We start from the raw sequence: 11,014 nt of genomic DNA, 5'->3' as shown, positions 1-11,014 counted from the left end.
AAAAAAAGATCTGTGGTGCAGCAGATACTGTCATAGTGAGAGAAATTTTGGAATAATGCTACTAAAGAAACAACTTCCAAATGTGTCAACCTAACACCAAAACTCCAAACTCAAATCTGGAACCTAGTACCACTGCCAAACTGACTGACATTTTGTATACATAACAAATGTGCAAACTGGAACTGAAAGTGGTTCTTCACAGTGAAGCTTTAGAAAAAAAAAACACTTCAAAAAAGTGTCTGGGAGAATTTTAGTGATGTGAAAAATAAAGTTTTCACAGGGTTCTATGCAATTCTTGTAAAAAAACTAAGTACACACTTACTGCTTCCACAGGAATTAAAAGAGTATGTAGCAGCCAGATGCTGCTAATTGAAAACACAGGATTAAATGATCATCAGTATAGTGTGAGCGCCTCTATAAAAGCAAATGTTTTGGCACTTTGTTGGTCAGGAGTATTCAGGAGTGTATTAGCACAGTCTTCCTGGGAATGAACATCACATCAAATGCACCCTAAGTTCAGGCCATGCATTGCCCAAAGAAATTGCAAAACATCTAAGGCCTACATCTCAGACTCCACAGGCCTCAGTTAGCATGTTAAAGGTCAAAGTTAGGAAGTTAGAAAAAAAGACTAAATGGGTATGGATTGTTTTTAAGGATTGCCAGGAGAAAACCTCTTTGCTTAAAAATAAACATGGCAGCATTGCGGTCTGCAACGCTAAATCTGAACAAACTACAACACATCTGGAACAATGTCCTTTAGACAGAAAAGACCACAGCTGAGATGTTTGGAGGTAATTCACAGTGCCCCATTTGATAAAAAACAAATCCAGCATATCAGATAAAAAAACACCTCACAGCAACACAGACGTGGATTGGTGTTGATTGTGGTTCATTTTGCAGCCACATTGCAGTGAGTTGACCATAAACTTCTCTGTATACCAAAGTATTCTATAGTCAGATGTCAGGCCAACTGTCCGACGGCTAAAGTTTAGCTGAAATTGTTTTGTGCAACAACAACCAGATCTACAACAGAATAAAAAAGTATCAAGGTGTTGCAATGAAACAAAGCTCAGACCCTAACCAAACTGAAATGCTGTGGGGGGACCTTTAAAAAGCTCTGTATAAATGAATGATTGCAAAATTCAATGAACCAAAGTAACACTGTGTAGCAGAATGGACTAAAATCTTCCACAAAGAAATGGGACAGGTAAAGTCATACAAAAAATTATTACTTAAAGTTATCATAGCTAAAGATGCTACAGGCTAAAGAATCATGGGGTTGGTACTTAGGTTGCAAAGAGTCCAGTATATAAATATTGGTTAATAAAGAGGGAAGAAAGGGTGCAGTATATTATCTAAAATCTGAAATTTCTTTAAACAGCAAAACTCTCCCATAAACAAAGCATACAATTAAAAGTACAACTGATAAAAATAAACATTCTACAAACAGGTATGCATTCATGTAAATACATCCAGATGTGTATTGAAACATGTTGCATATGAAAATTAAATACATATAAAGAAACTCAATAACAGTCACAAAAATAACACCATCACAGAATTGCTTATAGTGGTCTCTGAACAGGGTATAAACATAGTGACCTACATTTTGAAAGGTCAGTTCAATGAAATCAAAGTTGTCGATGGCGTATGCCTATTTGCTTTTTGCATCTAGAACAAAGACAAAGTATTCATTCAAAGTAAGCAAAATCCTCAGGAATTAAAGAATTAACAAACCAAATGTTGGAGAAAGATATCTAGTAAATAATAAATCATGATAAATAACTTGGGAACAAGTTAATAATGAGTCGCTGTTAAATCAGAACAAAACTCATCAGGTTGACCTCCTTAATGTCCATAAATCTCCTTCTGCCCAATAGAAGACGCAATTAGCACCAACCAAAATCTAATTAGTTACTACTTACTTTGTCTCCTTAGGTTAATGGGTGCTTTATTCTGATGTGAATTCAAGAATCTCATTATTTCCGTAAGTTCACCATTTCCTTTTTGGGTATACTAAAAAAAATCAGGCCACTAGTCCACGTGTCATGTGACTAGCTACTGTAGTGGTGTACATAAATCAGATCCTGAGATAAAAGGGACTGCATGATGATGTTTTGGGTTTTTCTGATATGTCAGCCGCATGGCTTCGGGTAATTCTGAGAAATCAGTTCATCCTACAGTTCATCCTACAGCAATAAAAACAAAGTGAGAAATCATAAGCTGTACTTTACCTGCTATGATTTATTCATTTAAGTGCAGATTTGGTTTATAATAAGCCCCACTTAAAAAAAAAGAGACTGTTGCAGAAATCTAAAACCCTGTCACCTTCTTTGAAGCTTTCGATTCCCTTTTTGACATATGGCCAGTGAGACAGAAAACGTGGAGGTATTAGCAAAGCAACCACATCTATTAAAAAGATCCACAGGAAGACCAAGACTTCTGTTGGTTCATTAACTTGAGTGGCTTTGTTGTGGTTGCATAATTATATTTTATAGGAGTATAAGAAGCATATCAACATGCTGAGACAACATTTATTTTAGAGCGATAACCTTCTTGACAACATCTGGATTCAATTTGGCCTTGGTTAATGGGCGCCCTTTCAAACTTTAGTAGGACTCAGCTGATGGTTTGATGACAACTTATTTTGTCAAGTCTTTTACTTGAGACACATATGCTTATGTAATGAAGTTCTTCACCATCACTCATTACCCAGGCATCAAGCTTGTAGCAGATATTTGTGAGTTCGAATCAAAAGCTTCATTCTTTATTTTTTCTTTATTGCAGAATCTACAGTTCAGTCGCTGCATAAATCGTATTATCTTCCTTATCATCTGCGCCAAAAAAAGAAAAAAGGAGCAAAAGTGTCAGCGAAAATAGCCAGGCTTATAATATCACTCTATAAGCTGAGGCTGATTATGATAGTGAAATTGGCAGTAGAGCGTGGCATATCCCTCCGGTGGTTTTCCAACTCTAACTCATTTCACGGGCCATCTCTGGGTCCCGATCTCTGGGACTGGGTTCACTTGGCTCTGGCCTCTGTGCTACCGATGTCTTGATTGCTGTTTCATAGACTTTCACGTGTCAGTGCAGCAGTGCCGAAAGGGACCTGTGAGAAGGAAGTGATGCAACCACAAAGATATGTAAGAGCGGCTTGAAAACACTAACACTGTGGTTCGCTGACCTCAAAGGAAGGAAAGAAACAAAGAGATAGAGAGAAAGGCAGAAACACGAGAGCAACTGTTTAATAGGTGGTCAGAGGGTCTAAATGTCAAGTGGTGACAGTTTAGAGCATGAATGTCAAACTAGCATTGAATATATCTTTGCACGTACGTAGTTTCGTTTCTCATGCATCTGTCACATAACATTGTACACAATGCTCTACTTCCAGAGGATAAAGGGTTTTTTGTGTGTCTTTTTTAATGATTACAAACAAGATGAAGCTTTAATCAGATTAATGGCAGCTTAAAAATTCGAACCTAAACAGTGACAATCTAATTGCTGCTGCCAAAATGTTTGATTTTAAGTAAATTAGATGAGTGGCTAAAAAAACAGTCTTGTTTAATGGAGCTTTATCTGTAAGTCAGGGCCATTAGCAGCCCTAGTTTGAGTTGCCTTGGGCTCTGTAATTAACTCCGCTCAAGCGCAGCTAAACATTTTTGACATTTTTCCTAGTCCAAAATTAACTGTCACAGCAGAGGGAGAAAGTAACCATCTTGTCACATTGAGTTTATCTGAGGATTGTGGAACATTGTCCTCTTCTGTTTCCAACACTCTCTCTGTGCCTTTCTCCCCTCATGTCTCATTCACGTTTTCTCTCCTGCAACCTGGATCTTATTTCAGTATTGTTTCTTGATCAATGAGATGATGGAAAGTGTGACTGCACCTAATGTTTCTGAATGTTTGGGTGACACCATCCTCAGGTTACATTACACTGCTAATTATGAGGCAAAATGCATTCTTCTTACTTGAATATTTGCAAGACAGTTCTGGAGCTCATTTAGATGATGTTACATGACACAAATAAAAAAAAATTTATGGAAACGTTCTATAAACCTATAAACCGTTATATCTATAAACCACCACTAACTGGCTTTATATTGCCACGCGCACTCACACCCACACAAACACACACATGTGCGGTACAGAGGTTGTGTGGAGCAGCAGATCCACCTGATTGGTTTAGCTTAGAAACAGAGAAATGAGAGGGCTGATGCGAATGGAAAGGCCCAAAGTACCGTAAACATGTACCATGCAGTGTGTTAACTCCCAAGCCATCAAGGAACCGCCTGGTTTCCAGTAAATAATTATTTTTGTGTCGCCACAATGTGTTAGTGTTTCATCTACAGTTTATCATAAACAAGGCATTACTGTGGTGTAGTGAAGGTAATCCCACACACATAAAGTTTCGTAACATTTTGTTTATTTTAATTAACTAAGAAAAAAATAGGTAAGCGCTTAATCTTATGCTTTACGTTTTAAAAAGAAGAAAACGGAAAAGATAAATATCAAAAAATATATATTTGTAGATATGAAGAACTTTGTAAATGTAAGTCTAATGTAAGCTATCAGAGAAAACATAAAATGTATTTTATTTTTAAATATGAGGCTTGCCTAAACTACCCTACCAATAAGTAAATAAATAAAATATATACTAGCCATTAATCAGCTGTCTTGTACTTTGTTCATTTAAATGCTCAAATTTAAATATTGGCCGTAAACTTTGCCACAAAAAAAGGTGTCATCAAATTTCGCGTCAAGCAGACGGTGAAATGAAAGTATCTATTCAAATAGCACGGTCGCATAAGTGGGTTTTCAGATTATTCAGGAGCTTTATGCTGATGGTCGAGCTAATCTCAGACATCACCCACACATCTTACTCATTTTTTCACATTATTTTTCACTCAGATTTCTGCTAAGTTTCACTTATTAAGAAGCCAAAGTTTTTCACCGTTCCAAAGTCTGAGATGAGTAGATGGGCGTTTAGGAAAGCCACACCGTAATGTCTGACTAGTCCAAATGAAATACCACCAAGGAAAGTCACAAGTCAATATGGTGCAAATTCCCCCTGATGAACACACATTAAACCAATCGCTACGCGTTAGCATTTCAGTCATCCTCAGACCATTACCGGAGCTGTAATTATACCACATATTCCATATATTACTTTGAATGAAAGAATGCCAATTACAGATCTTTCACTCTGTCTTTCAATGTGCTGCCTGATGCCTCCATAAAAGTCTGTGATTAAATTACTCAGGGGGAAAGCACTTACATTTTATATGACAACCCCTGACGCATCGCTCGGCTACAAATTCCCCAACCAGTAGCAAATCTTCTAAGAGGCTGTGATTGTGGACAGGTTGGTCCAGATGACTGAGAGAGACAGACAGACAAGTCCTTCCAGCTTTGCTCTTCATGCTATTATTCTCTGTCAGTTTCTATTGATGTTACACGCCATACATTTTAGAACATATGACAGGAACATTAGTAGGAGGATCACTTCATTTTTTGACCTGCCTTCACATCCTGCATTGTGTTTTTTCTTAGCTGTCAAAATGTTTAGAATGTCCGTACAGCGCTACATGTATGCCAGTGAAGCAGGAGTGCTAGCTCTGAATGTACTAGGGGCTCTCCAGACAAAATCATATCTAAACAGGGTTATTCAAAATCCTTTGTCTGAAGTTGTTTTAGTTTTACAAGTGTTGATACCCACCACCAACAGCCCTTCTTTCAATTCAAATACAGTCAAAGGCTTAAAATAAATATACAGTAAATACGTACTCCCACATGTTTCACTGGGGCTGAAAATTCCCTCATCTGAGACGATGACTGCAGTAGACTGTAGATGTTTGCTGCACTGATGAACAGTGGACATGCAATGTGAGAAAACCTGGTTCAAAGCAGACAAACAGCAGTGTGAGAACTTTAAATAAGACTTATTCATTATTCAATGTAAAGGCTTTTTTTAAGGTGTGAATAGAGTAGCTTCAGATTCACTTGTAGCTATTTCACAATGAAGAAATTTAGAAATTGTTCAAGTCACGGTGGAATGTGAAATGTGAGTTCTGGGAAGAAATGGGCAAGAGACAAACACAAAGGCCCTTCTGACGAGGAAGGAAACCTTAACTTGTCAATCACAGCACTTCTCTGTCATTAGCTGTTTAATCCTCTGCTGAAAGCTGGTAGGTGCTGGATCTATACACAGCCACGAGGTTAAAGGTGAGGTGAATGACACCCCTCCCACTGGAAGATCTTTTTCCATCACTGTTGCATAGTTGGCTGAAAGGTAAGAACTATAATCATTCATTGTTTTTTCACAAAACCAGACGTCTGTGATTTTAATATCAAAGCTGTAGCTCTGAGTGAGACAGTGATGCAGATAAAAGTGATACTGAGGGAAAATACAAAATGCCAGTTATCAACTTTTGCAGATGGTATAAAATGGCTTTGACTGAGAGCAGATCCCTTACGCCTTACTAGCCATCCAGAAAAACAACAACAACAACAACAACAAAAGTGTATCTCTTTGCATTGCTGTGCCTGGCTGGAAAAGACAGAGACTGTTGAATCAATTTGCCATTATATGTGTGGGTATAAACAAATCATAATGAAATGAGCACAGTAAAGACAATACACTTGTATTGAACAAAAATACATTTGAGCTTATATAAGCCTCATCATCTCCATGACAACGACTTTGCTGGTAACAGGGAAGTGTATTATTTGTGTATAACCAGAGCAACATCTTCCAATCGAATTAAGCTGCACCTGTGCGCATTATAGATGGAAATAAAAGGCTGAAAGCATAGTTACAGTGAGCTTGTTGCTGACTAGATATGAGCATTAGACTTTAATTTGCTGTAATCAGTATATATTTTTGTCTTATAGATGAGAGAAAAGATTCATTATTGTATAGTGATACAAGCTTACCTATCTGATTAACAAACAGTGTGTTATTTAACAATACGTAATGAAAAAAATCTTTCATATTTAAAATGCAACTGACTTTACTTACTTATCCTGTGCGATCCATTTGGCACATTTAAGTTCCTTTGTTTGGATATGTCAGTGAAATCCGAGGAAGCTTTCTTCTCGGTGTGCAATTTGAAATGCCAGATGAACCAAGTAAAAAATGCTCTCACACCTCGTCATACTGTGGCACAAATGTGAGCGGGTACATACATAAACAAAACACTGGACTTGTGGAAAAAGTATCAGAGCTGAAATAGAGCATACAGAGAATCATATCACAACCATTAGTAACACTTTAGATGTGGTAAAAAGGGGCTTCTGGTTGCTCTGACTTTTAACAAGGTTTGCCAAAAGCATTTTCTAGGTGGCTAGCAGCTCGGTGGCAATAAATATTTATTCTTCAATGTGTTATTATTATATTTATTTATTTGACATACATTTAGGATGTTTCCTTATTTGACAACTAGTTTAAGTAGAATAAAGAAAAGTTTGAGAGGAAATCATACAGGATTATCTCCATAGTTACCATAAATGAGCTCCAACTTAGCACTATGTTTACTATGTTCAGATTTTGGACAAATCTATTAATCGTACTTTGTACTTCGTGTATCCAGTAATTCTTACAGATGTCCAGTTCACTACTGAGCCACAACAATGAACATGTACTGTATGTCATTCTGGGAGAATGTATTACTGATTCATGAGCCCCTTGTAAAGTTTAAAACAATACTCTGGTGTAGAAAGTGTTAAAATAGGATGTGTAGGTACAGACCTGTACTCTCAGCTAAAATATTAATGTAATTAGAGCTGAAGGCATTTTAAACATATCTGTGTTTTTTCTTTCAACAAAGACAAAATACTAAATGTTTACATACTTGCAACAAACATCTTTGTCTTATTTCAACAACAAGACTATAACAAGCACTGTGTCCTCTAATGTGTGCCTTTCTATTATGTGCCCTTTTCCTGTTTTGTATATACTCCTCTTGTCTGTTATTTATTCCAGCCGTCCTACTATTTAGATTTTTATTCCATGCACAGTTGGTGCAGAGCACCTGCAATTTTGTCGTACATGAATAATAACAATAAAATGCTATTCTATTCTAACATTGCAACAGTTATTGTTATAATTGCCATTTTCTGGAAGCAAACCAACCAGAAGTTGGTTTAAGGTCTATTGAAATAACCACATTTCTTTTGAAATAATGTCCTTACATGTCTTCTAGGCAGCCAATCACAGTGAGGAAGCATTTCTTTCGCCTCTGTGTATTTAAAGCATATGTCTGGTTTATCTTTATAATAACAGTTTAACTTTGCAGGACTTATGTTCACATTCATCAGTTAAAGTGTGCTATTCTAACCTGTGTATTCACTGGTGGCACAAGCTCGTTTGCAATGAGCTTTTAATGGAGACTTCCAATTTCAGTTTCCAAATCTGTATTTCAAGTATTTTCCTTATAATATAAACTTTTTAGTGAATGGGAAGTAAACAGATACAATTGTAATATAAATCCCTTAATTCCCAGTCCTTTGTCATTATCATCATATCAGATCATATTTTTTGTGCTCTGGTAATTGAATTATGTGGTTTTATATATAAAAACAATTGTATCTATTCATGTAAAATTTATACCTCGGTTCATCCGAAGACTTGATGACATCAGACTTTGAATCATACAGATCTCAAATCTTGCAAAAGGTATGAATATAGCATTAGTTTTTCCAAGAGCAAAAGATGTCTGTTTCATTTGAATCTTTTCAGTAAGTGAATTTGGACATTTTAACTCTCCTGCATTAAAGTACAATGTTTTCTCAACGATCACATCACCCTAACTTCTTCCCTATACAGCCTTTGTGGCCATAACTATAACTGTGGCAATCATTTCCTGTTTTGTGCTGGTCACTTCTTTGGGAACTATGAAATATAGGGAAACGCATAACATAAAAGACAACAGCTACAGTCAGAGAGTCCTACAATCGCTTTCAGTGTAAGGTAAAGAATCTTAAATCACATCCCAGAAAGTTGATTCTGTTTATTTGTATATAATGTTTTCAGTGGGAGAAACATTACATACAGTGCACCAGGAGTGCAAGTTGTAGAAGTTTCTCCCCAAACTTTTCTCGAACTGAAAACATCCAGATAGTTTCAGTAGGAAAAAAACCATAGAACTCTTTGTGATGAGTGATACAATGTTTCTCCCACTGAAAATGTTCCATACAGATAAACAGAATCTAGGATTTCTTTGCTTGTATGCCTGAGCATGCATCAAGACAGCATGTACACATTATAAAGGATAATACTATTATAGATATTGTACTTTGGTAATGTATAGATACATAGTTTTTGGAATAAACCTGTGATGAAGATGCATCTATAGTTATATATTATGACACATCTTACACTGTAGAATATAGGATTACAGTTATGTGATCTTATGCAGAATAGATTCTGCACCTCTTTTCATTTAAATATGCCTAATCAATTTTCCCAGTTAGTAACAGGAAAAGTATGTTTCAATTTTTCTAAACCTTCCATTTTATTGCACATAATAATATCCATTGATTGCATGCACAGCCAAACGGGGTGTGTTTATTTTATTGTTATGTCAAGCTAGAACCGGTGTCAGACATTAGAAATGGGAAGAAACCCTCTGATCTTTGTAAATCTGACACGGGTGAATGCAATTTGTTTTGTTTGTCTTGTTGACAAAATGAAGTGCCCTAATACAGTTTACATTATAGCGCATAGGTTTAGTGTGTTTGTGGAGTGCGTATAGCATGTAGTGTATTAATCCAAATAGAAATGAGTTCTCATTGAGTTATTAGATGAGCTATTAGAAAACATGACCTTGGAATGTTATTCACACGGCTGCATCTGTCTTCAGTATAACTGCCATGTTCGTCATATGTGAAGCGCGATATACAAATTATCACATGCTGCAATGATTAACTGACAGTACTTAAACAGTTGTTTGGAATAATTAAGATGTATTGGTAAATGGTAGAGGAGGCGGGGGTTTTTTTGCCTTTAACAGGAGGAAAAACTATCAATTCATGATCTAAGAGGGAAGGAGCTGGATACATCGAGGTGCGTGGCTGATGCGGTAACATAGCCAAGCAAGATAAAAGCAAAACCCTGTAATGCACCGTGACACAAGGTTCACATCAGTGCAGAGAAAAGAAATGGTAAAAATGTTCGTCTGATAAAAAAGCCATGTTTTCTGTCAAATATTAATGACTCGGTGAAAGGCTTTGCTCATAACAGCCACTATTCTGAATTTGTAAGCGGGCACGGTTACACACCATAGTGATAAATAACTTCTTCCAGCTCTTAAAACCACACCCCTTTCTCCTTTAGTAGATGGGTACAACACACAGCCAATCTGTCTGCGTCTCGCATAAACTTAACAGAAACATTGTGTGCACGTGTGCCTGTGCATGTGCGTGCTCTGTTTGTGCAGCTTTGACTTATTTTTCACTTTTCCCTTTAACTTCCTGTGAGTCATCAGCAGTGGGGGAAATACTTTACAGCTGTACCTTTATTTTTTTATGTGAAAACACAGCTTAATGCACACGGAGAACAAAAGCAGGAATCTGGTACAATGTTTTGCTTCACTTGTAAATTCCTGTGCACCTACTTAATTTGCTTTGCTATTCAATGGTAAAGTGCAGTTGTAGAGCTGTTACATAACCTTGCTTATTTAAGTATGTCATGAGCCTAGAGTGGCTTATGTAACTTTACAAGATGGTATAAATCTGTAGATCCTCTCCTCTTTTCACTTATCTAAAATTCAAGATACATCTTTTGTGCAGATGGAAATTGCTCTCAGAGAATCTGTGAGAAAGTATACTTGATTATGCTGCATGAGATTAGCTTTTCTAAAGTGATGGTGTCTCCACATTTAAGCTTATGTACTGCAGGTAGAAATGTTGCCTGTCGCAAGTAAGATGCAGAAAGAAATAAAGACATTCTTTATTTCAGATGTTCATAATTAATGTTTCCAAGTCACCACAAAAGGAATAAAAAGTCCTTTGATGA

At 36.6% G+C, this 11,014-nt stretch overlaps 1 long non-coding RNA gene across 2 annotated transcripts; it reads right to left on the bottom strand.

Annotated features, from left to right (window-relative positions):
- Positions 1-232: 232 nt before the first annotated feature.
- Positions 233-6,093, bottom strand: LOC146710256 (uncharacterized). Of its 2 annotated transcripts, none has more exons than XR_014920664.1 (2): positions 5,785-6,093; positions 233-3,109 (listed from the first exon to the last, which is right to left on the bottom strand). It is a non-coding gene; the product is annotated as an uncharacterized LOC146710256 (long non-coding RNA). The 2 variants fall into 2 exon arrangements; XR_014920663.1 differs by lacking the exon at positions 5,785-6,093 and adding an exon at positions 5,276-5,417.
- Positions 6,094-11,014: the final 4,921 nt, after the last annotated feature.

This window comes from Copadichromis virginalis, linkage group LG5, assembly GCF_057382275.1.
Source record: "Copadichromis virginalis isolate Kocher_CV1m ecotype Utaka linkage group LG5, C_Virginalis_male_GT1.1, whole genome shotgun sequence".
In the NCBI taxonomy this organism is placed as follows: Eukaryota; Metazoa; Chordata; class Actinopteri; order Cichliformes; family Cichlidae; genus Copadichromis; species Copadichromis virginalis.
The sequence above is the reverse complement of the archived record's forward strand: the minus strand, read 5'-3'. Positions and strand labels throughout refer to the sequence as shown.